Source organism: Orbicella faveolata, unplaced genomic scaffold (genome assembly GCF_042242905.1).
Source record: "Orbicella faveolata isolate gen_17 unplaced genomic scaffold, um_ofav_v1 contig_2, whole genome shotgun sequence".
NCBI classification, from domain to species: Eukaryota; Metazoa; Cnidaria; class Anthozoa; order Scleractinia; family Merulinidae; genus Orbicella; species Orbicella faveolata.
In genome coordinates, this window is record NW_028301547.1 from 6,689,164 (window position 1) to 6,716,816 (window position 27,653).

The following is a 27,653-nucleotide window of genomic DNA, read 5'->3' on the forward strand; positions in this document are numbered from 1 at the left end:
ATGGTAGATTAAACCAAACTGGCATGAAGCATGTGATTTAAATATTGATGTCATAGAAGTTGACGGTAAAAGGCATAAAAAAGAGCCCAGCCTAGTTTCAGAAAAGACGTTATTGCTAAAACCACTACTTGGGGTGTTCGTATAGAGGATGGCTAAAATCTTCACCTTTATCCTGTTAACCTCTTTTGTCATTCAAAGGTAACGATTTTTATTAGTATTTCTTGTTTAATCTGAACGGCTTTAAAAGAGAAGACATGAGATAACAAGGTCGATGATTGTCATGAAAGTCTTGGAAAAAAACTAAAACAAAAATGTGTCGCGATGGGGGTAGGTGAGTCCACGAAATTAAAAAAGCGAGATATTTCGAAGCATATTCCTTAACACACCTGGAAGGAGGAAAAACTGACAGATGCAGCCTGAAATTTTGATAAAAATAGTAACGTTTACATCTTGTCAGCTTGCTTTGGACAGTTTTGCTTGTCAAAATTGTAAGTGCTGTACTTACTCTCCTGAATGATCTTGGATCTGCTTTTTTAAACCATCTGCAGTGACCAGGCCATATAGAAAGAAAAACGTTCGAAGTGCGGAAAGATGATATATGTTTAATACAAGTGTCGTTACCTGCTTGACTAGCGCTAGAAATTCCGCGTATATTCCTGGGGTTGTTAATCACATCGAAATTATTTGCGGTTCCCAATTTTTTCAATGAGCAACAACTTCGTGGATAGATTGGTGATGTGTTGTTGAACAGCTATAAGTAATCGTTTATTTCAAATACATAACAAATACCGTTTTAATTACAATCCAAGTAAATGAAATCAGGAGACAATAAATATTGACATCATTACAGAAGAAAAATTTCCGAGAACTTGTGTATTGCAGAAAATGTGTTTTGCATTCAAAAACACAAAAATTCAAGATCTGCTCTATTTCAAAAAATGTCTTTATGCAACAACTCACTTTTTCATTGTTTGAATTTGTTTCTCGATCTTTAATATGAACACAGCAAACAAAAAACAGCAGTCTTCGGTACCGTTAAATACCGGGATTTTCGAGAAAGGGGGCCCGGCCCGGCGTGACATAGAATACCGTGATACTTGCGAGAGGCAAACAAGTCGAAAATTGATATGGACTTCCTTAGGAGCAAAAACGTGTTACAAGAGGAGAGTGGATAGACCCAATTTCCCTACTTAATTTGCAAGAAGAAGTTTCATGTATTAGGTTATGACGTCACTCTACCTCGTAACGGAAATATCTCGGGGACAGTGGAGAGGGTGGTGTGTCCACGTCCAAGAATTAATTTGAGGAGGTTGGTACCTGTGCTCTGAACCTCTCGAAATTAAACGCAAATTACGTTGCAATAATGCACTTAATACCTTGCCAAGTTCCTGTATGGCTTTTTCCCGGGCCTTCACGGTCAGTTGATTTCGGTGACGTATCCGAGACAAACGACCCAGGAGTCATTCTCGTCCCCAGAGGCCGCGCTCCTTTTGATCAGCACTTAGAATGGCGACCTCTGGCAAGGTCCAAATTTCCGAGTATGCACAGAGTAATCGTTTCGTATTCTCAGCCAATCAAATGGTCAGACTTGACTCTGGGCATGCGCAGAGTGACAGGAAGTCCGTAGATCGCAGACTTCCGGTGTTGGACCTTCCCAGAAGTCGCCTTTCTTGGTGCTGACTAAAAGGAGCGCGGCCTCTGGAGCCGAGAATGGCCCGCAGTAGCCTAGACAGTAACGTAATGCGCATGCGCTTGGATCAGCAGCAGGATGCTTGTTGATGACTTTGGCTAAACCTCAGGGATTTCAATTCCTGGTCTTTCTTAAATTTTTATGCATAGCAGGAAAACGAAGGGGCTCATTTGCTCGATCGACTTTGCTATCAGGGCGACTTCAATCATTCTCACCCCCCTTAATAACCCAGTCCGAGAAGATGCTGATTAATTATTGCAACTCGTAGGAATGGGAAACTGAATCTTTTAGCAAGTTTGCGGCAGTTTGGTACAGAGGAGCAACTTTGACAAAACTTACAGTTTGAAATATTATTATTCTTGTCACACAAACCTTTTTTATTTTGCATGCACCTCAACTGGAAGCATAAGTGATCATTTGTATCAAGTTTCGAAAGGTTGTGATTTACAAATTCTGTTCAACTACGGAATTTTTTAATAGTTCCGACTCTTTTGAACCGAAAACTGAAGGAATATTTGGCTCCTATGCGAATTTGACTTTAGAAATCTCTTGAAATATCTTTCTGTGTTTCAGGGAGCTCAGTTCTAATAACGCTTGTCATAATCGTGTCCCTGCTTTGTGATCTCTGAGTGCAAAGTCCAAGGCCAGGACGATTTGACTTGTTGGTTTTTTTCATCTCTTTATATCAGGGAGAATTCTAGAAAAGTTTATTGTAGTTAAATTTAATATAAATTTCGCGAGGTAACTACCGTCCATAGAACGTGATTACAAGAGAGTGCTACGAGCGCATTCTTATTTGTTGCATAGCGGTCATACTATAGTTAAATTCTTAACTTAGAAAGCTACCCTTGAACTCAAAATTGAGGAAACTTTGTTAAATTTTCGTTGTCTTTGATCAAGCGCATGCAATAGAAACCTTCAAAGGCTTAAATATTTTGAGTAATCAGTATTTGCCTGTGGTTTGAAAGAAGCGATGCTTGTGTCTCGATAATGTCCGTTTGGATCCAAACGAGGTGTTAAATTTGACCAGTTAACATTAAAACAAAAGGGAAGAGTTTAAATTGCTTTTCTCTTGCAGTCACTGTCCCAGAAATGCCCCGAGAATTCCTTTTGCGAGATGAAACCGGTAAAGTCAAAAATTGAGACAAACTGGTTTTGCCTAGGCCATGCTTTGCCACAGACCACGTGACCCGAAACGATCGACCGCGGCGAAATATTGCGGCCTAGGAACTGGGTACGTTAGTACCTATGTTTCTATCGTTTGAACAGACTTGGACAGTTTTTTTTCCGAACTTTTCCAGTATGGTAGTATTTGTCTCTGCGCCAAGCTGACTGAAGAAAATAGCTCGTAGAGGTTTGGTTAACCAGTACTTTAGGAGTACTCTGATCAAACATAACTAGACACTTTAAGAGCGTTTACTCGTGCTTCGTACCGCAATAATATATAGATTTAGGCCAGCCTAAAAACTAGCTCCTGGGCCGGGTTGTTCAGAGCCAAATTAAGCTAACCAAGGAAAAGGTAGAATTTTGATTTGAGTTTTGTAACTTTGCGTTGAGGTTTTCTGTATATTGTTTAGCCTTCTGTTCTGAGTTTTAATAATCACTATATACACAAAACAAAGCAGCAAAAAACATTTGTATAGAAGAAAAAGTTATAATTTAAAGTTATAAGTTAACTTTTAATCCTGGGTTAGCGTTAACCGGCTTCCGAACAATCCTGCCCTGTTTTCAACAAGTTAACCTCGGATGAGCCCGCGATCCAATCGAAAACCAGCACTTGTTCAGCGGTCAACTTTAAAAAACACTCGACCTCGATGAACACAGCGATCAAACGTCGGGCATGCGCAAATGGGAACATTTTTTGGCAGCCGCGCGCCAATTTCCCGCGCAAAAATTAAAGGAAAACATGGGAAACAACCGGTGTCACGCAAAATTTACGAAAAAAATTGAAAAGTTCATAGAAATCTGTAAAAGGAAAAGAAAGTAGGTAAAAGGAAAACTTAAGACTTTTCAGACACAAAGTTTTTTAAGTTACCGGTATTCTGTTGATTTACCATTTTGTTTTGAGCTTTACCAAAAAAGTTTATAAGTCTTGAAAACCCGTGTCATGCTATGAGCCGACGGCGTAGTATATTTTTATTTCTTTTTATTAATCATACGATGCGTGACGCCGGAAACGGTCGACAGACGGTGTGGAAAAGGAGGAAAAATGGGAGAAGAAAAAGGCAATTGCAGTAATTCGGCTTCGCTCAGACGAGCTGGAAAAATTTTGACAAGGACTGTGGGGATTCCATCCGGATCCTGGATTTGTCTGAAGCACAGGAACGAGATGAATCAAAACGACAAACGATGTTCATGTCCATCGTCATGGGGGCATAGCTGGCCAAAATACCGATCCCAAACCGCCTGTACCTGGTCTTTGACCAGGTGGGAAAATCTTTTCTAAACTACACACCTGGGAAAAACTGGTGCACTAAATGCAAAATCGAAGAGGCCAAAAAATTCAAGGAGCACGGTAAATAGATACCGCCGAAAAGAAAGACCTGCAACAAGCAGAAGGTAGAACAATTTTTAATTCTTATAAAAGATATGTAAATATATAAATAACGAGGAAAATGTCATTTATAGGATGCCGATGACCCACGAAAAGAACAATATCATGAAAATATTTTGGCCAGCTTTCAGTTACTCCATTGCTTGCACATGCGCAGACATTTGACCGCTGTGTTACCTCGATGAGCTGTAAACTTGAGCCCGCGATATGGTCACGTGATACTGGTCAGCGGATACCTTGTTTTGACAGGTGTCAATTGATCATAATTTGGATGTCCAATATCAAAGAAGTACACGGTAAACCAAGGCTGCATATCTCTGTCAACCTATTATTTCGAGCATGGCCGCCCTGTTGCGCGACTCCGTCATCGTCCCTGTCGCCGTCGTGCGTACCCGCCCACGAGCAATACCGCTAGCCATGATAACCATGAGAAATCAACTCATGGGTTTCTTTTTCTTTCCTATATGAGTATGGGGCTCCGCTTGGCGGCTCTTCGGCCCGCCGAAGCTCCGCTATCAAATCGTACTTAACAACCTGATTGAAAACAATAAAAACAAATAAAAAAATCAAGGTAAACTCAAGTTGCTTCGTTGAGTATCCTCTATCCAATAGCCCTTTTCACGGTTAACTTTTCTCTTCGCATCGCAATATAATCTAACATGCATGTGAGGCAATTTCAGGTTATTTTGTAGTTTTATCCCGAAATTACGGACCTTATGCATCGATGACTTTGGATGTCACGGACGTTTGCCAGAAATGATTTTTCATCTGTTGTCAGCTGTTGCTATGGATACACCGTCCGTCCCCGATGAAAGGTCACGTCGACAACGCAGGATCGCATAGTTTGACGTCCTGCACAAAACGCTGAAGAAAGGTGAATTTGAGACTAAGATTGCCGTGCTTCGAAGATGATTTGATGTCATTCACTGCGATAAATTCATTAAATTTCCGTTGTACTTGTAGTCATGTCAAGCTTGCAAGTTCCCGGCGATGGAGAGAATTACGCTGGTCAAAGCGGATCCTCGAGGTTAGTTGTAAGCTTAAATTTATTTGGACGAAGGTCTCTCAAGTCTCGCAAGTAACTTAGCTTAAGGCGTACTTTTAGAAACAAAAAAAAATTATTAGCCTTCGGTTTAAGTTTACTAAGCCACAACAAACAAATATCAAAAGTTGTACGAATGTGCACACTTTTTTCTCTAATAATCTTTCTTAAAGAAATATGCGCGATTGGCGGAAATTGAAGAATATAGGTAGCCGTTTGAAAATAAAACGTGTGTTCCATGTAATAAGCTTACGCTTACACGTAAAGCAGATTATTTAAGCCTGAGTAACAGAGCACTTTTTCCGTGTTTACATAGCCTCATCTAAAAACGAGGTTGGTCGGGAGAATTCGCTTCCAATCCACTCCACAGATGTAAACGCCTCCAGTCCACTCCACAGATGTACGCACAGAGATCATGGACTTACTGAGTTGTTCCATGGGAGCAGTGAGCTGAACTTCTCTGAATGGTTGCTGTAGGTGAAGCCGCAGTGAATATGCTGGGTTGCCATAAATGCACATGGCCTCGCCAGTGACAGGACTGAATGCACTTCTCTCCAAATCGTCTAATAACCCAGGGTCCTTAAGCATTGCTGCATCATGTTTTTTTTGCCTTCTATCTGAGTTTAAAACAACAAAATGGGTCAATCAATCAATCTGCTCCATCAATCTAAGATTTAATACATACATTTTATTGGGATCCCTGTTAAAGGGCTAATTCAACAACAACAAAAGTAACTAATAACAGAGGTGGGAAAACGAACTAAACAAAAATAATAACAATAAATACGCAACAAGTGTAATCTACATATAAATGCGGAATATATATAAGAGCTATCTGCAATTTAAAAGTATTCGACTTAAGGTAATTCCTCTGAAATAAAAGTGACAATAGAGTTTTGTTCAAACTTTGTCCACTGAATATTTGTCATATTATAACTTCAATTTTGAAATAAAAAAGGGGGTGCCCATGCTCATTAAAGAACAGTGAGGCATTGAAAATGCCCCATTTTGGCATTATTTGATGCTTATTATAAGAAGGCATTCCCAGTAATTGTAAAATCTTTGTGAACCCAGACTCATAAGAATAGGCATTAAACTACAGTCAATGCATTGTGTCGAACACAAATAAACATTTTAAGTTTGATTCAGGCAGAAAGCTAAATCCTTGATTAAAAATTTGAACCAAATTTATTGACGTGGTTACCGACTGCAAAATACAAAAGACCACAGTGTGTCTGCTATTTTTCTTATTTATTCAATTTTCAGCAATAGAAATTAGATCAGTCTTTTCTCACGTAAAGCTTATGATTAGTTGATTACAATGACTGGAAATAATATTGGGGTGCCCGTGCTCGTTTGCGAGCTAGAGCCATTTTTCAACTGACAGAGCTCAATATCAAGGCAAATCCGTCGTGTTTTCAATATGCGCGTGCACGAGAGCGCGCTAATGACGCCATAAATTATGCGCAGTAAGGATGCGCAATGCAAATGTGAGGAATGACCTTAAGGGCCCATTAACCGATTTATGCGCGCGCTCGCGCGCGTTGCTAAGGAGGTGAAATTTCACTTCCGGTTACTCACGTCAGCCTGAGCGCGGAAAATAAAAACAACTCGATAACTTGCAAATTCGCTCACATTTTAGATGTTTTTCTTCGTGTTTCACAAAATGCAAAATTAAAAAAGCACAAGCAAAGACAAAATAAGAAAAAGACAGAAAAATAAGAGCAATAGACAGAGAAAAGCTAACTCCGTGTGGCTTTGTTTGATCTTACCAAAGTGCGCTGGTAGTGTAAACTGCGCACGCGCTGATAGGGTAACTTCCAATATATATCAGGCGCACTTCCGGTTTCTTTAAATGCTAAAGGAAACGCGGTTTTTCATTAAATCCAGCCTTTTTCGACGGATTTCGATTAAAGCCAACGTTGGAAAGATAGCTATGCATTCCTTTTTCCAAAATCATGCTTTTTCAGAAAATTACCAATTTTTAATATTTTGAAATTCTCTCAAAATCTGACCTTTTAAAAATGACACAAAATCTATGCATAGCGTAATGAGAATTTCAATTAAAATATTAAATCAATGAAAAAATCCCGATAAAGTAATTTGCCTGGGAGCCTTTGCGTTTTTTCATTATTAGTCATATGACCATGGGCGTGGCCTGATGACATCATCACTAGTGTTACTGATCATGAAAAAGTTAAAACACATGAAATAACTCTGAACTAACTAAAAATGATGAGGTTATATGAGAATAAACTTTCCTTAGCAACGGCTCGAAAAGATCGGTTAATGGGCCCTTAAAGACATTGCACAACGATTTTGTAATCCAACTTTACTACATGTATGCAAATCTTTTTAGCACCATGCACAGTCCCTCTATGCGGTCGGCCTTAGTTCGTTGGTAGCAACATAGCCTCTCAGGCAATCCAAGGGCATCGGCAAGTCTAACAATGTCTCTTTTTCTTACTCGAAACTCATGAAAGCACTCTGCTTCGTCCATGGAATTGAGATCAAAACGATTGTAGTCGGCGTGAGGAAATGATGGATTTTTGGAGAAACTAGGATCATACAAAAACAAAATTCTTCTTCGGAAATAAAATGATGACTCCATGCTAGAGAAAGTATTTCTCGCGCTTCCTTTAAACTGGACATCGTCAAGAACACGTAAAGTATGTGTTTACATTTTCACGGTCGAACGACAACGTCCGTAAATTAGCGTAATTGCTTTGCTTAACGCACTGTCATGTCACGAACTCAGGTGGCGATAACGTTGTTCCCAGGTTCCCTCTTCTGCCAGCGATCGAACGTCCGTGACGTCCAAAGTCATCGATGCTTGAGGTCCCTATTGCCTCGCACACACGTTGGATTACATTGTAATGCAAACGAGAAAAAACCAACTGTAAAAACGACTTTATAAAATTAGCGCGCGCGCTGGTCCTCCCTGATACGTATTGAGCCATCATGAACGAAATCTCTTTATTATACAAACACCAGTGAAATACCAGGATTTTTCGAGTGGTAACCAGTGAAGATACAATTTTTATCTTTCATCGAACGGTGAACATTGGAAAACAAGCGTTTTCTTGAATTCACGTGCGTTTGCTGTCAGGGAAAATGCGAGAAAAGCACAAGAAAACTTCTGAAAACGCAGGAACACGCGATAATTTCCGTACGTTTACCGAATGGTGAACGTTGGAAAACATGGGTTTTCTTGAATTCTCTTGAGTTCGCCGTCTCGGAAAGTACAAGGAAACAAGAGAAAAGTTCTGTGAACGTAGGAATACACTATGCTTTCCGTACGTTAACCGAGCGGTGAATTCTGGAAAACAGTGTGTTTTGCGAAATTTCCCGCCATTTGCTGTTCTGGAAAACAACGGAAAATGCCGGTTTTCAAATGTTAACCCCGGATGAACCTAAAGTCTTACACCGAGAAAACATCTGTGAACGCACACAAACAAGATATTCACCAATTGTTAACCGATCGGTACATTCCAGAAAACGCGCGCTTTCCGGAGTTCACCGTAAGGGAAAACTACCGGATAGTGGAACGAATACCTGAATCCAATGACCGCAAAACACTTGAAAAATCTTGGATTTTCCGATTCGTGAACACCAGTAAATGTAAGCAAATGCCACGTTCTGCGTAAATTCACCACGCGTTTCCTAAACGGTGAACGTCACCTTTTTTGCCGTGGGGAATGAAAATGCGACAGCTTGCTTTATCGGAAGTCACTTGAAGGGATAGAGGAGAAGGTCCTTCTTTCCTCTGTGACATTTCGTGACCAATTGTCACGATCGTCGAATTCAATTGTCGACAGAAACAAAATAAAGTAAGCAAATGAGAAGTGGTTTAACAATATACAGTGCGCTCACGTGGCCTCATTTGTTGTTAATTTATATTCAAAAAGTCGCTAAATGTCACTGCTTTATCGTGAGCTCGCTCTTCGTGGGGGGGGGGGGGGGTCATATACATAATTAAGAGTCACTGACTGGAAATATCGAGAATCGCTGGCCAGGTTAGAAAAATCAAAAACCCTGAAACTTTGCCTAAAGAACTCTTTTAGGGAGCCACTTGCGAAAATATTATTTCGATTTTCTTATAATTTTAAGTCCTCGAGAAATTCGCAAAAAACGAAAATATAGCTCTTTGCCTCATTAAATATGCAAAAAATATCTGGAAAATTGACAAAGTTCTCGGTATTCGCATTGGAACAATTTACAAAACTAGAACTCAGGGTAAACTTAACATAAGAGCTTTACTTTTCTTCTGTCTAACAGTAGGCAGTTTTAAATTTTCAAGCATTTTGAAGGATTCCGTCGATCGTCGAAGAATTGCCTTTTCAAGCCCCTATGAAAACGGCAAAAATTGCGTAGTTTTACGGGCTTAAAACGCATCTTGGTATGTCCGATATGGAACTAAACCAAGTACTGTGCAAAAGAGTGTTGTTTCTACTATAATAATATGGAAAAAAATTTCTGGACAATCGAGGTTCACACAGGTAAAATGCAAAAGTTCCCGACAGTCTCTTCTCAAATTTGCATAATGCGGTATGTTCAAAGAACTCTATTGTTGAGCACTCTAGTCTGTTTTTGTTCCATTTGTGGGCCATGCTTTGTGGGAAATATACAAAAAGAGAGTTGATCCATGTCGTTATTACAACATTGTTTCATTATTTCACGCAAGATACAAAAAAGCTATAGAAAAAGCCCAAAATATAAGTTCAAAGTTACATAGATTAAACACGTTACATGTATTACGTGACTGGCGTCACGTAAGATATATTTTCAGTTAGCTCCAATTGGAATTCCTCGATTATTGAGGTTTAGACACTTGCTTATAAGAAGCATAATTATAGGGGTTTGTCTTTCCGGTCTATACACACTTGATTAGTCTGCAAACATTCGAAAGGAGACTAGTCTTTTAAGGTATTTCTCAACCATTGTGTGTCGATTTTGATCTTGATGGAAAACGGATTAATTAGATGCACTAAATGAAACGACGAGGTTTTATTAACGTGATCCAGCTAGACCAAGGAAGCAGGTTTTCTTGAAAAATAGAGTAAGACTGTTTGACGTTTATCCCACGATCTGACTTCGGTTGGAATTCGGCCTAGTCCAAACGTCGTGCTCCTGCCGTGCCGAACTCAAATAAATTTGGGCTGGCAGTGGCATGACAAAAAGCTATGAAAGATTCAAACGTCGAATTTAATTCATTCGCGCAGAAGATCGGAAGAAGTTTGCTTTGCTGAAGATCTTTTTAAATGCTAGAAAGCAAATGCAGCTGATCCAGCGGGATATGAATTCATAGGGACGGCGGAGTCTTTTTTTCAAGTGAAGGAAAGGGGCGGGTGGGGGGAGGTGGGGGGCTTGAAAACGAGCGGTGCCGACGCAAGTTTGTAGAGGGGTCTAGGGGCATCCTCCCCCAAAAAAACATTTTAAATCTAGGGGCTCGGAAATGGTACTTTTGAAATTCTCCATGGTGTAGTTCTTAAGAAAATAAACTTAGTGGATGAACTATAAAATGACATGTACTTTTAGTGCATTTACAGCAATATATTTTGAAGGTATTGTGAGCTTGATACATCTTTCTCAGCCCTCCATGATATGTCACGGCCTTAGTACTGACTGAACTGCGCTTTTACACAGCCCCCCCCCCCCCCTCCCCCTCCCGTGTGTGGGAAGGAAGTGCACGCTGCGGCAAAGTTAAAACTATGTAAACATGAAAAGCTTCCTACAGATTTGTTACGAGGTTATAGCTTTGTAAATTCTTGGTAAATCTGTTATCAACCAGACTTTTTTCGTTTTCTTTTCCTTCTTCTTTATTTCTTCATTTGTACCTCATACTAAAACAGAATAAACTGTCATCGTGGTAAAAAGTGGAGGGGGTGGGGGCTTAAGCCTCCACTCCGGCTCCGCCGTCCCGGTTCAGTTCGGCACGTGCATGGCAAGAGCACGCCGTTCGAAGCCAAGTCGCGCTACTGCCGTGCCCCGGAACAGCATTAGGCCTGCTGTGCTATAAGTAGTTGCGCCGACTTTATTTCATTCTGCCGAACTGAGTGCATGCATGGTTTCAAACATCGTACTGCTACCGCGCTTGAGTCGAAGTTCTTCTTCGAAGTATTCGCATTGAAACAATTTACAAGACTAGAACACCGGATAAACTAAGCATATTGCTGGTTTTCAGTGTCACGCCATTCAAAATAGATGAAACTAAAAATCAAAACCGTTCAATAGATTAAGTCCAGAATCTGGGGAAATGAAAGAAGGTAAATATGCAAAGACTCCCGCCAAGATTCTGGTCACAGCAATTTTTCCTATGCAAGATATGCGGAGAATTTTTTTACCCAAATTTATAGAGGTTTGTATGGGGACGCCATGCTGGTGCCCATCTGTATGGGCACCAACATGGCGACCGGAAACCAACAGAAACATGTGTCACTGAGTTTTGCTGCAAAAGCGTACATTCATCCCTCGAGGAACTCTAAAACATTAAAATAGTACTTTTTCTAAGACATGAACTGTTCAGATAGCCAATTTCCCCGAAATAAGTCACTTTTTTAACCATCATGACAGCTCTCAAATCCATCATGTAAATGCCGCATCAAGCAAAAGCTTAGAAATTCAAGCGTAGAGTATAACAAAACCAAGAACCCATTCGGAGCGAAAATTTGTATGAATATTGGTTTTCAGCTGCTCTTACACATCACTAAAGTAAAATCTCGGGAAGATCAATAGTTTTGTTGTTTGAATTTTAGTGACGTCATGTGAAAACCAGCTATTGAAAGCTTTATATTAAATTCAATTTTGGGGGGTTCCGTCGACTGTCGAAGAATTCAAGCCCCTATGGAAACGGCAAAAATTGCGTGATTTTACGGGCTTAAATAGCGTTTTAGGGCAGTAAGAACGCGCGCCAGCAAACACAAACGTTTTTAAGGCTAGTTGAACTTTTTTGCATAATTGACGAAAATTAAAAAGTCTCTTCAAAGAATGACTACTCGATATATTTCTAACGGTGTTTTTTGTTGTTGTTGGTGTCTTCAATTGGTTAGCCTTAATAGTTTCCAAATGATAAAGAGAGAGCGAAAATCGATGGTTAAACGGACAGTCGTTTACATAACACATTATCCCCTGTCATATTTTTCCGCTCAATCCCCGTAAAAGGTACTGCAAAAGCTCTCGCGGTGGACCTTTTGAAGATTAACCCCTAATATGTACGACCAGCACCAGCACCCCCGTTATTTTTATATGAGTCTTCCCCGCCCCCCCCCCCCCCCCCCTCGGGGGAATGAATAAAGTTTGCATACCGTGTAGCACGACTTGGCTTCGGCGTGCTCTTACGTACCGTGCCGAACTGAATTAATAGCCCGCTGCATCAGCTGCCGTTGCTAATATTTGCAGCCTTGAAAATGACCTTCAGCAAAGCAAGCGCCTTCCGATCTTCTGCGCGACTGATTGAACTCGACTTTTGGAATCACCGCTGTTCTCTTGTCATTGCAACCGCCGGGACAAATTATTTGAGGTCGGGACGGCAGAAACGCGATGTTTGGACTAGGCCGAATTCCAACCGAGGTCAGATCGCGAAATCGATTTCAAACAGTCTTGCTCTATTTTCCAAGAAAACTTCCTTCCTTGGTCTGGCTGGATCACGTTAATTAATCCTCTTCGTTTCATTTCGTGTATTTACCTAATTCGTTTTCCATCAAGATCAAAATCGAGACACATGCTAAAATTTACTTTAAAAGACCAGTCTCCTTTGCAGACTAATCGGGTGTGTATAGACGGGAAAGACAAACCCCTATAATTATGCTTCTATTATAAGCAAGTGTCTAAACCTCAATAATCGAGGAATTCCAATTGGAGCTAACTGAAAATATATCTTACGTGACGCCAGTCACGTAATACATGTAACGTGTTTAATCTATGTAACTTTGAACTTATATTTTGGGCTTTTTCTATAGCTTTTTTGTATCTTGCGTGAAATAATGAAACAATGTTGTAATAACGACATGGATCAACTCTCTTTTTGTATATTTCCCACAAAGCATGGCCCACAAATGGAACAAAAACAGACTAGAGTGCTCAACAATAGAGTTCTTTGAACATACCGCATTATGTAAATTTGAGAAGAGACTGTCGGGAACTTTTGCATTTTACCTGTGTGAACCTCGATTGTCCAGAAATTTTTTTCCATATTATTATAGTAGAAACAACACTCTTTTGCACAGTACTTGGTTTAGTTCCATATCGGACATACCAAGATGCGTTTTAAGCCCGTAAAACTACGCAATTTTTGCCGTTTTCATAGGGGCTTGAAAAGGCAATTCTTCAACGATCGACGGAATCCTTCAAAATGCTTGAAAAATTTAAAACTGCCTATTGTTAGATAGAAGAAAAGTAAAGCTCTTATGCTAAGTTTACCCTGAGTTCTAGTTTTGTAAATTGTTCCAATGCGAATACCGAGAACTTTGTCAATTTTCCGGATATTTTTTGCATATTTAATGAGGCAAAGAGCTATATTTTCGTTTTTTGCGAATTTCTCGAGGACTTAAAATTATAAGAAAATCGAAATAATATTTTCGCAAGTGGCTCCCTAAAAGCGTTCTTTAGGCAAAGTTTCAGGGTTTTTGATTTTTCTAACCTGGCCAGCGATTCTTGATATTTCCAGTCAGTGATTCTTAATACCGTGTTTTGTGAAGAAAGTTTGGGCAATAATGTCGATCGTTTTCGGAACGGCCCACGAACTTTATTGCTTGAAAGCCTACCAAATAAGCAAAGTTCATGCTTGTTATCACGAGATAACAAATGAACCATGTACGAGTCCAAAATAAGAAAACACTACCAAAAAAACTATGACCACTGCAGACTTGAAAACAGACTATGACGGTTGAAACAAGAACAACTCAAATGTTGAAAAAATCAAGAATCGTCGTAAGCAGAACTTGGCAGATGAGGCAAGCATGCGAATATCGAGTTGTGGATGTTCGCGGGAAGTTTGGAGAGCACGAGAGAAGCGTAAGAGTTGCTCGAGACGATAGCCAAGAGCAACTCTAGCTTACTGAGTTTTGTCCAAACTTCCCAAGTGCATTGATAACCTGATATCCGCACAGCTAAATTAAAAGCATGAACCAATTTTTTTACAACATGGCGACAAGAATTTGGGCGCAAAAACATGTTTTATTTGTGAATTGACTACAAATTTAAAGTTCTTACAATGCACAGGGAAGGAAAACAAAGGTCATTAGGATCCTAACACGCCACAATCAGTTGGGCAACAGTTGAACGAAAACGCTTAACCTGGTTTATAAAATTGTCGATGGAAAATTCGCTTCTTCGAATTGATTATAATGAACATGTAGGCAAACAAAGTCAAAAATACTCAATGAAAATGTGGACAAGTAAACATCTTGGCTTGGCAAAGTCAAAAGCTCGAAGTAGAGTTTGGATTATTCAGAATAATCTCTACATTACCGAAAAAAAGGAACTTGCACTAAACTCGAAGGAATTTTGCAGCTAAATTGAAACTGCACGCGTCATATATTATATACGCACGGCCGTGCGTCTATATAGAGGATATTGCATGCCCGCGCTTAGATACGAATTTTATCTTCGAGTGTTCAACTCGATATCGATATCGAGATATCGAGTTGAACACGAGAAGATGAAATTCGTATCCACAAGCGGGCATGTAATCTTCTGTTTAATAAAGTGTATTATCGTTTGTCACACGATGTGGTCACTTTAGATGTAGATCGCGACGTTTCGACTGCTTACTGCTAGTCTTCTTCAGGCGATAAGGTCGACTGATTGCACGGTATCATTTATATCACAAAGGTCGGCTGTGATTGGTGCATTTCGATCGAAATGTCAAAACCCGTGAATGTAACTAATCCATCTAACATGTTTAAACCATTCCAAATCACCAAACTGGGAAAAGATTTTAACCGGTCTAAATGCCCAAACTGGTGAAAATGGCTAATCCATCTCACATATCCAAACCATTCCAAATCACCAAACTACCAAAAGATCTAAACCGGTCGGCCCATTTTGCTAATTAGCTATGAGTTAAGTTAATAAGCCGAATTTTTTAAGCTCCCAGCTTCGTTAGGCTTCCTTGTCGCATTAATTTATTATTTAATCGACAAGTTTTGTTTATGATGATTGTATAAGGTTTGTAAGTGAAATAAATAAAAAATAAAGAAATATAATGCCAGATGTATCTCACCTACATTAAAGGTCGAATGTAAACCCTAAACAAAGTTCCCATCACCAGTTTTCAAAACTCAGCGGGTAAACTGCTTTCCTGACGTGCACTTGAGTTTTCTCGGAATTAGGTTTGAAAATTTGATACATAGATCGTGTCTTCATGGTGTTTTTCTGTTAGCAGATATAGTTAGAAGACCTCAGACAAACGCTGGATTCACTTACTCGGTCAGAAACGGCAGAAAAACGTTCAGCAAATTAAAATAACGTTATTAATTGATGCAGAAACTTAGGGGTAAACGTCACGTTTTTCCTATTTTTACTGTTACCAGTTACATATTAAGAAGCGCCGGAAAAAACGCTTTATTCACCTACTGGCGTTCACACAAGGAAAACGCCGAATTAACAGAAAGTTTTCCGATATCAGAAAACGGACGGTTAATGCAGGATTTTCGTGGCATTCACCGTTTGGCAAAATTAACGGTGAAAGAGGGTTTTCTTGCCGTGCCCCGTTTCCACGCTATACGCCTGGAACGCCTAGGACTATGACCCCCTTCCCCCCCCCCCCCCACCTCATGTAGTGGAATCATGGGACACAAACAAGGTCACGTGACAGAGCACATGGAACTAAGTCGAGATCGAGCGAGAGAACCGAGATCTTCTTCATGCGTTTCACGAGTATCGAGTATTGTCAGAACTTGCTATTTATCGTTCAGAATATAAGTTGCGTTTCTACATTTTGTCTGCATGTCAGCTAATTCCCCCAACAACGTCTACACTCAACCCCCCTATTTGGAGACCAAATAGTACGACGATGACGGCGACCAGGAATTAAAGGCTTGCATTTTATGACTCGGACTTTCCAACGGAAGCACGAGTAATTACACCAAGTCGCGTCGAGCGGGATTCAAATTACGAGGTGCAGAATTGCCACAATGGAATAATTCCCTCTTCGATTTTAACTCTTCAAATTATCGTCTTTGTCATTTAGGCGAGAATTACAATTACAATTTAAAGCTGCTTAAACATTTTATTATAATAGAAATTAAAGTATTCGCATGGTTAAAAAAAAAGGTCACCAAGATGCGTTGGCAACCGTACGCGTTTTCCGAGTTAATACGTCAATGTTAAATAAAGCACTCCTTATTTTCAAAGATTTCAACTTCACGTCACCGCTTGTACCGCCCTTCAGGTCGGCCTTAAAGTTTAAAACACTGTGTGGCTGTCACATATTTCGTTGCTAAGAAGGTTTCAGAAATTTAATCGAAGTCGTTTCTTAGACGTTGAAAAACATTGGGGAAGGATGAGGCCCTACGGAGCGATTTGTGTGTTATTGTAAACTTTATTCGCTTTGCAATGGAATCATGTTTTAGTTAACAACTTGATTATTGCCAATCGGCACAAATTCCTGACTGGAAAAATAAACACATGCAGTAACTTCCATTAACAATATAATATTATAACAGATACCTAGAGTAAATACCTGGATGACAAAGTACGAATAAAGGAAATAAATCATCCCATGTAATTATTATAAATATTATAGGGCGGGCGGGGGAAGGGGGGGGGGGGGGGGTGAAAAAGGTGAAAAAGGTGGAAAAAGGTACGAAATAGGTGCAAGAGTTAGGTTTTAAGAACGAAACTGCCACAGCCAAAAAATTTAATTAGTAATCAATTTTATCCCTGTATCAGTTAATATCATATGTTTTGAAGGGTAAAGCACTTTGAAGGAAGGCAAATTATGAGAGTGGTCAGACTAGATATTCTGAAGTTATTCTTTGGGAAGATGCATCAGGAGACATTCTCTTCATAATACATATCATTAAAAACTGTATAATTGGGTAATTAAATTCACGACTTTTCATTGGCTTAACCATCATGGTATATGAGCAATTATAGCATGTTCTGCAAAATATGGAAAATGTATGCGTAATTTTTTGGGAGCGCTTATACTTTTATGTTATTCTATTTTTCTATATGTTGGGGTCGTTTTTAATAAGACCGTTATTCCACTCGCGCTCGTTGGATATGAAATGACCATAGTCCATCAGGCGCTACTCCACTCGTTGGTTATATGTCATCACATATCCAATACGCGCTAGTATAACTGTTGATTAGACACGTGCTTTACAAGATCTCAGTTTTGCTACATAACTGCTATGTTGTGAATGCTTCTCTATTGCATTTCAAGTGCTACCCAGCTTGAGCTTGGTCCTGTTTGTAACGAAATGTGGAGCAAGGCTGGAAGCAACCTAATAGTTCCTGGGGAACTAAATGTTGACCCAAAAAAAGCACCATGGTTTACGCTGACCTCAGCCGGACAAGCCAAAATTGCCTCATCCGAAGTGTTTAAAAAGTTCGAAGGTAGCTATTCTATAGAGTGTCTATAAAAAGCTGACAGTCAACTTAATAAACTTTTTCATGCTTTACTTGTACAGCTTCAAAAACTCGAGAATGTGTTAATCAAGCTACTTGGGTGAGATTTTTATTGAACATTTTGTTTTACTTTTCTTGTAAGGTGTAGGTCTTAAAGGGCTCTCTACCGAAGCCAGTAAATAAATTGACGATAAATTAAGTTGATATATGAAAAGCTTGGAAATAAGAGCAGACACACTAGTTTCCAGCTCTTTCCATCACTTGTGTTTTGATGGATCAATACTTGTCATATCATCCTACAATAATGTATCACACAAATGTCCAATCTCGAACAAATTGTGCTCATCCTTTTTAACTGATTACCAATTGAAAGCAACAATACAACCTGACAGAAAGATCCCTAATTTTATCTTAATTAGCTATAACTCAAAAACGAGCTCGGCGACCCCTTTTTTTTAATCGAAGTGTGATTAGCACGATAAAATGCCCCCTCTTGTATAGTTAAAAAAAAATCTGTAGAAGAGATTCAGAGATTTAAATCCCCTACAGAATTTTATTTTTAACCTTTGTCACCTTCACAAAACTTGCTTGTCATCACGCTCAGCGCAATTTGAATGAGAGTCACCACGTTCGTTTCTCAAACAAAAGTGCTTTCAAAAGCTAAAATAAAGGGTGTTTCTAAAACGTTGTAATGTTGTTATGGTAACCTTTTACATCATACAGAATAGCATTATTGGTTGACTAATGGCTGGACGTTTTTGCAACACAATTATTGCATTTTATTTTGATAAAGATAAATAGCGGAAGTGTTACTATAGCTATTAGAAAAGTGCTGGAGACTGTTTCCAGCTACCTTAACTCTACTGGCTAATCCTAGGTGCTCGATCGCTTGAAATTTTCCAATGACCGGCACAAAAAAAGAACTAAACAGAACGGCATTTTATTAGTTCTGCAAATTGGCGATGGAAACAAAAGATATAAACGACTCACTTGGGACAAAATTCATAAAAGATCCCCTCTCTTATCTACATGTTTTGCATTTTAACAGCTTTGGTGAAGGACAAGGCAAACACTGCTCTCTAGGATGCATTTCTCGATGAGATCATGACGGCAGGTGGACCTATGGAACAAGCTTTGAATTATCTCAACGTAGAGAAGTTACTACCTGTTCAAAAAGTATAGTCAATCACCATTTGTTTTACTATTTACGACAAGGCAGTTGAACCTTTATTTTACACCTATTAATTCCTTGTATAACGTAAGATTTTCTTAAGAGAAAAAACTTTGTGTTTATGATGTGGTTAAAGCTCCTAAGTACCTGACACTAATCTTCGATAATTATTTGTTGATTATTTTAGTTGTTTTTGTGGTTGTTCTCTCTTTTATTCATTGCTCTTGCTGACGTATTTTTTACAATCTAGTTACGAGTTTTCTAAGCTTCTTTTGAGTTGCATAATCTACCCTATACTACATGTACTTGCAACGTCGGTGATTTTAAAAACGCATGAAACTTAGGAACCGTAACAAACGTAACGAACTTAGTAACAGTTGTGTGTGGTGGGTCCGTAGAACTTCACTTACCAGAAATCTTCGAATTGACGACCCTCTTGGGAAACGCCCCTTTTAATAAGAGTATCGGCCCAAACTTAGAAGTAACTCCTCCCAACCTCTCTCTTCAAGAAAGCGTTCTCACTGTTTTCAAAAGTTGACTACAGTGTTGATCGTGTTAAATTACTAGTGTGGCATATTATTATTGCTATTATTATTATTATTATTATTATTATTATTATTATTATTATTTATTTCTTCTTCTTTTTTTACAGTCATTACAATATTATCGATACCCATTCATGGTTATAAATCGGATATTACAACTTCAAGATGCATGTATTGGCATAGCTGGCTCCTTCAACTAACAATCTCCTTTCTCAATCGTTTCGCTATTGTCAAGCTCTCTGTGAAAGTTTTTAATTTCCTAGATACTTCAAGTCCATGATACAAACATGCGTTTCCTCTGGAGTAAGCACCGGGCACTAATTTGAGGATTTACAGCATCGTTAAAATTAAATATTCGGCATTTTCCCAAGTAATTTTAAATGTCAACACCTACGACTTTCCAGTTCTAATCCGTTATGTCTCCAGATCATTCATTGCTCCTTATTGGTTACCAAAAGGATAAGAGTCTACCGGCAAAAGATTGATATGAAACGAGAGGAATGAGACGATAAAGACTTGGTTTTAAACGAAGTACTGGTACACAATCTTGTACTTGAAGTCAATCTCGTACTTGCACTCCGATCGAAAGGTCCCCAATTATCCGTTTTGCAATATAAAAATGCCTCAATTATCATTTAGACACTTTGCCATGGTCAAAACAAGTTCACAAAAGATAAAAGGCCGGCAGAATCAAATTTACCATATACCTTTAATCTGAAAAGGCATTTACGTGGACTTCTTATCGTCCTTTAGACTTCTGAAGAATTCAAGGAAACGTTAAGAAATATGTGGTTTAGACCTAATCCTGGCAAGGGCTTTCCACATGTATTTGTTGGTAAGTAGTTCCTTTACGTTTTCTGCTCGGATCGTAGAATTAGAGGCCTGCATGTAAGTACTTACTCACATCGTGAGACACTTGTCTATTGAAGTTATATAAGCACAGGGCTTCAACTTGGGATTTTATGGTAGTACTTTTGGCTGGCCCTGCTCCAAATAGTTGACAAAAACAGGTATTGTCGTGGGTTTTAAACTTATAAGGGTTTTTGGTTGGGCTTATAAACGTATCTGAGACACTAATTAAAGCTAACATACCATTACATTTAGAGCTATTACCCTATAATATTACCCTATTAGCCTATAACTTTCGATAAAAAAATGTTGATGATTTTTCTTTTTCCGTTCCATCAAATTTTTCTCCCTAAATTTCCGGAATTTTCGGTTGTATGGTTCGCTTTTCGGAAATTCAACAATTTCCGGCTTTTCTGGAACTTGTCCAAGGAAATTTCCGTACCATTTGTCCCCGTTTCGAAATTTCGAAATTGTTGGTTGAATGGTAAACGCTCTAGGTGTACCGCTCTTTACACCTCATCGCAGTGGAGACAATTAAGTAGTGTTCCTAGGGTATCTCATTATCACCTCACAACCAATATCTGAAATTCTCTCAATTATTCCCTAGATGTAACATTTAAAGGCTGCCATGAATGCTTTATACATGCAGTTAGGAAAGCCTGTATAAAGCAACATTGGTTCATCAGTGGTAAACCCAACTGCGTGAGAAGGCTTTTGACTGAAGCGCTTTTTGTCAAATCTGAAACTTTCCTTTCGAGATCTGCGCATTTTTCGTTCCAGTAGCCTTAATTGTTTGAGACTCATTGACTGGAGATCTAGATCGTTTTCAGATCGTTTTCATTCAGGCTGAAAAGAATATCGTTTGCTTTTAGGTGTCTTGTTAATTAATATTTCAGGCTCTGAAGGCACTGAAAGACTCATCTCCTGGGACAGATTGCCCCCCTTTGTGCTGTCATTGGTAAGGCCGTTTTCCAGGGGGCGGCCGCTGTCGTGGTGAAATTTGCTTTTTTGGTTAACGTTTCTTTGTTCTAGGCATAGCTAGTAGAGGGGGATGATGAAACCCGACAAAGTTCTTTGTTGTATCTTTTTTTTTTTCTCTCATTTCAGTCTTGACCGTGGACAATACAGTAGTTGTTTACCTCTCGACTGAGGAACAAACCGATAGCAACTTTTTGGTTACGTAATTCATGCATAGCGTATGAGCGCAAAACAAAAGATTATGCACGGTCTTAGACCTGCTAACATGGGTGGGTGTGCTACAAGGGAGTATTTTAGGTCCACTTCTATTTAATGTGTACATTAACAGCTATTCAACTGCTGTAACGAAGAGTGAAGTGATATTGTATGCAGATGATGCTGTTCTTGTGGTTGCTGCATCGAACCCCAAGAGCTTACTGATGTACTTCGACATGACTTCAAGCAAATCTCCAACTAGTACATCGGCAACAAATTAACAGTTAATGTAAAGAAGACTAAATTGATGCTGTCAGGAAGCAAACAATGCTCTCGTCATTTAATGACTTTGAGTTTTCCGGATAAAGAGCAAGTGAATCGTGTTTCATCTTTTAAGTACCTAGGAGTAGTACTGGATGAGAAATGGAGATGGAAGATACATACCAATAGCCTTTTACAAAAAACTTGGACATCGCCTCTCAGTGTTTAACCGAATCCGGCTATCACATGCTCGACGAGAAAAGCCTCACAGCATACTTAAATGGCCTTGTCCTGAGGAGATCAGCCTGGTCTAACAACACAGATGAAACAACTGCAATCATTCCAAAGGCGCATTGCAAAGAAGATTGTAGAGGGAAAAGTGACATCAGCTGAAGCCCTAACATCATTGGGGTGGGTCCCATTACATGCGAGGCGTTTTGGTCATCGGTGTTTTTGAAATTAGAGGTCCCGAACATTTCGATGTGGTCAGACCTACCATGAGTCAACAACACTGTTGCAATACGCGAAATGGTTGCATGCCCAAAATTAGCAAGCCAAGAACGGAATGGGGCAGAAACAAAACTATTACATAGCAAAACCCGATTGGGTCTCACTGCCAAGTGAGCTGATCATGAAGAAACTTATGCCAGAAAGGATTTCTAAACACAAACTGAAACAGGTTTTATTTAACCATTTTTAACCTTAGTTAATTATAGTATATTTAATCCTAGTTCTAGTTTTAAGAGTGTGTCGATGAGAAAACCAGGTAGGGGATGATACAACTCAAGCCACCAATTTCGCTCAAACTTGGTAAAAATTTTGGGTATGGTGAGTAAATGATTTTGGCAAAACAGTAGGTCAAAATATTTTATTCCCTTCAAGTTAGGGGGACCCCCTACAAAAATGGCCATTTGACACTAATTTATGCATATTTATTTAGCCATCTTTAGTTTAGTACTTCTACAACAAGAAAAACTATGTGAAAATGAAATCCACTGGATCATGTTGTACTACTATCTGTCTAAAAGCACAGATATTCATTTCAACTGGAAAATTTGATTTCTCCCCGTGGCTTCATCTTAAGTAAGGTGCATATTTTGTAGCGATGTGAATAGCTTTAAATTGATGGCAAATATCTGCACTGGGCAAGAGCAAATACACATTATTCTAACATGGATAGTAAGAGCAATCAACAAAGTTCTCAAAAAAGTCATAAAATGTTTGGGGACCTTCTCTCAGGGTACTGTTTACATGGAACTTAACGATTTATGGCCATTTCATGAACATCCACTTAAATCTCAAAAGCCATTTCTCTGTCTTAACCTAACTCGAAATCAACAAGAAATATAGCTAAGCATTTTCCTATCGATTACGAGTAGAAATTCTGCGAAAAGAAGCAAGTGACACACTTGTTTTAAATATTTTCGGGGCTTACTTAAGATGAAGCCACGGGGAGAAATCAAATTGTCCAGGTGAAATGCATGAAGCCACGGACAGAAATCAAATTGCCCAGTTGAAATGAATATCTGTGCTTTTAGACTGACATTTGTACAACATGATCCAGTGGATTTCATATTCACATGGTTTTTCTTGTTGAAGAAATACTAAACCAAATATGGCTAATTAAATATGCATAAATTAGTGTTAAATGGCCATTTTTGCAGGGGGTCCCCTAACTTGAAGGGAATAAAATATTTTGACCTACTGTTTTGTCACAATCATTCACTCACCCTACCCAACATTTGTGCCAAGTTTGAGCGAAATCGGTGATCTGAGCTGTATCACCTCCTGCCTGGTTCTGCCTGGTTTTCTCTTGGACACACTCTTAAACCTTAGTCTCACGTTTTTAGCTTTTATTACTTCTGTATTTTGGATATTTAATGTATATTTTAGACTATTGCTCTTGAGAGGACCCTCCTGAAAACCACCTCTTGGTGATTGGAGGCCTCCTCTAAAGATATTAATATATTATTTACTATTATTAACATAAATCTTAACCCGTTTGTTTGCTCCTTTGATGTTTGCCGGGCTTCATAATCATTCCCCTCTATTATCTATGTCCCAGGTGAAAAATCATCCCAGACGTACACAGGATTCCACAACTGATACCAACTGTACCTTGAGCGAACGAAAATCAGCGACGTCAAAGTGATTTCCTACTCCTGCTTCACAAAGGCTAGTATTAGGTTCATGAACAATTTGCACTTGGTTTAAGTGTCAATTTTCAACTCTTGATATGACCTTTCGTCAAGATCTCGACTTAAATGCGCACAAAGTGAATGTAATTATGAGAGTATTTTGGGTTTCGAAAAAACCATGACCCCGTCAAATGACCCCGTCGAAAAGGATCGAACGAAGAAAGCACGGAACTCTGAATGAGACTCATTCAAGTTTATAGTCAAATTCCCATTTACCTGAATAATCGGTGTCATCAATTATCATATTTTTACCAAAGGTCAGGATTAAGAATAAGGTCCAAAAACTCAAGGGCATCTGCAATAAAGAGTTTGCCCTATAAGAAGAGGTGGCGTCAACACGGAGTTTTATATGACTGAATATACATCTAGACCTGTGTGAAAAAATCAATTGGTAGATTTTAGATTATTTTGGCATTCTGCTGGTAGACAGGAATCTCTGAGGCTTAGAGACAAGCCCACCAAAAAAATCTTCAGGAGTTTTTCATTAGCGACAGTTAAAAGAAGTGTGAAGTAAAATATTTTGTGCTGGTTTTGCAGAAGGCATCTGGTAAAAAGGAGTTAACAAAAGTTCAAGACGTACAAGCGACTCATACCCCCACCGTGGTACAAGGGGGAGGGGTGGATGGACCCCCCTTAGGTTTTCGTTCTGTTAGGGCAGAGCGAAATAAATTTGCATTGATTGAATGACGTCATTTGACCCGCCATCTTGGATCCGCCATCTTGGATTTTACTATTTTCTTAAAAAGTCAAGAAATAACGGATATTTACCCAGAATCAAGCCAGAATGCATAGGAAGCGTACGTTTTCATGAATTTCTACAATTTGATGAAGAAAACTGGAAATAAAACTACAGAATTATTTCAAAAAAAGTTGATTTTTGGCCAGACCTACAATTTGATGGTTGTCATGGCAACGTAAAAAATGATGGACGTGCAATTGACACATCAAAGTCTCCGCAGAAAATGAAAAAACAGCTACTAAGTTTCAGCCCCTTAGGGTAAATCATCTTTTCAAGACTTTGAAAAAACCTCATGGGGGTGGCGTCCACCCACTCCCCTTTGTACGTCCGAAAATACGAGTGCAAGTTCAAATGGAGATTTCCTAATATCAATTTCCTCAAGACTTTTGCAAATACTTTTGGACACTTCCCACGGAACGTAGAAGACCAAGGACGTGTGTCAGGGCCAGGCTGTACATTAATCAAGTGTAATTGGTAGTCACATGATTCTTAAGGGAGATTTGAAATATTTCAATGATTCCAACTTGCACTCGCTCTAATGCCTCGCGCAGTTTTGTCAGACTTAGAAATTTTAACTCATGTTATACCTGACACGCAAGCTTACATGTTTCGTTGATAAGATGAAACGGGTTTACAATCTGGTGCTAATTAACTGGTAATCATCGACTGAACTAATTGAGATTTCCGCAGGCACGTGCTTCCGATTTCTATTATTCCTAGATTCCCTGAATCACGCAACTTAAAAATAGGATAAACTGTCACACAATTACATTGGAACTTTCATGACATATTTTCTAAATATAGTGCTCGCTTTCCTGAAGTGCAGAGGTTCACTAATCAAGTTCGTTTTCTGTCGGATTTAAGCTGAAGGAAGCGATCAATATCGCTATGTCTTCTTGACGCCTTTCTCCAAAAATTCTTGTCCAGAAATTTTGATTAATCGTCTGGTTTATTTTCGACACGCAGTTAAACTTTGAGAGGTAATAAAACAAGCATTCCTTTTACTAAAATTGAGATAACTATTGAAAGAAGCAAAAAATAAAAATTCCCCGACACCCTTTTTTTCACTCATTATTGGGCAACATCTTCCCCAATTCTCAGCAGCAAACGTATCCTGGGTGCCACAGGTTTATTATTTTTTTTTTGTACTCGTGGCGAAGCCCCTAAGGCGGCTTCGCCGCTCACTGAGAGCGGAAACGCAAAAACTCCCATTGCCACCCAGGGTGCCGCAAACGTCAATAACTCTCCCAAAACAAACTCAAAATGTGCGACCACTTGCTTTGAAGCTTGATAAAATTTTAATTTGCGCTGATTCATTGATTCAAGTCTCTCATATAAATTGGCCGCACAAAAACATTCACTGCAAACAGATACAGTATGAAAATTACACGGACAAAATGGTTTTACTGTGATTCGTTACAAGTAATAAAATATCAAAATAAAGGCCAGCAAACCTTTAATGTCTTTGAATTAATATATAAATTTAGCCCAGCCTGGTAGCGGAGCTACAGATTGCTGTTGAGTTGAGTTGAGTTGATAACTTTATTTCTACACGGTAAAAATTCCTTCAGCATAATTTAAAAGTATAATATCCAAGTCTGCCTAACTAAACTAATTAATAAATAATACAGTATTATAAGGATGCGGTGTCTCATTCAAACTGTAATGACGCAGTTTACCTTTAAATTCGCTTACAGAAACTGTAGATCGAAGTTCATGAGAAAGGCTGTTCCACAACATAGTACCCCTAGCTGTAGGAAAAATTTCTCTTTAAACAATTGGTGTGGGGCTGTGGAAGTATACTGGAAGTAATGTCATTTCGAGATACGAATCGAGATTGTAGGTATTCACGGTCAATCCTTGTAGAGTTGTGAACATCATAACAGAGATCGCTAGATGGCTATTAGTCTTTGATGACTAAGTTTTCGCCAGCCGAGTGCCTGCAACAGTTTATCAATATCGTCTTCATTGCTTGCATACAATAAAACACGGGCTGCACGGTTTTCAGAGAGACCAACACCGCAGTTGCCCCAAACAATACTACAACGATCAAATTATGGTTGAATTGAACTATTGATACATATCAATTACAACATTAACAGGAACAAGCTCAATTTATAAGATGCCGTATGTTTTTAATTGCACCCAAAGCAGAGGCAATCTTTTAAATAGCTAACTCGCTACTGATGTCTTGTGCTTTATCTTTTTTTCCAAATTGGCACCGTCCTACCCAAGTAAGTTTTGGTCTAAAATTGGCTAACTTGAGAATTTGATCGCGCACGTGGTAATACGAGATGTCGACGTAATTCTTGGATGATACACTTCTAATGCTTGAGGTGAGGTTGTGATCTAACGAGTGGCAACCAAAAACTATTGATCAAGGGAAATTAAAAGCGGCAAAGCATTGAGAAAGGTTGGCGGGGGTGGGGGTGGGGGTGGGAAAACAAGGAGTGGGAGGACACATCATGTAGATAGAGAAGTTAAATGAAGGAAATATAAAGTTAAGAGGATTATGCATTTTTTACAGGCCAACTAGCCTTTTTTGTCTTTGTATTTATCAGTCTACAGCAAGAGACCATGATCATCGTCTCTTGTCGAAAGTCTGTTCTCTCCCCCATTATTCATCAGTGAGATATTCAGGCTGACTTACTAATTCAGCTTCACAGCTGCCTCTTGTTGATTTTGCAAGGGGGCAGACGGAAGGATTATTGAATCAAGTTCGGAGAAAAGCGTACAACGGGATCATGTTGTTATGTTACGGTACTGAAGCTGGCGCTCTGGAAAGAGGCGGGAAACAACCTCTGTTGACTTCCTTCATCTTTTGTTGTCTCTCAAATTCCCCATTAAGCATGAAA

The 27,653-nt window shown here is 39.1% G+C and overlaps 2 long non-coding RNA genes across 2 annotated transcripts; both read left to right on the plus strand.

The window, feature by feature from the left end:
* Positions 1–26,062, plus strand: LOC149111735 (uncharacterized). The gene is made up of 5 exons (XR_016207110.1): positions 1–198; positions 17,678–17,850; positions 18,911–19,038; positions 20,332–20,413; positions 23,927–26,062. It is a non-coding gene; the product is annotated as an uncharacterized LOC149111735 (long non-coding RNA).
* On the plus strand, positions 4,572–6,298 carry LOC149111736 (uncharacterized). The gene is made up of 2 exons (XR_016207111.1): positions 4,572–5,271; positions 5,603–6,298. It is a non-coding gene; the product is annotated as an uncharacterized LOC149111736 (long non-coding RNA).
* Positions 26,063–27,653: the final 1,591 nt, after the last annotated feature.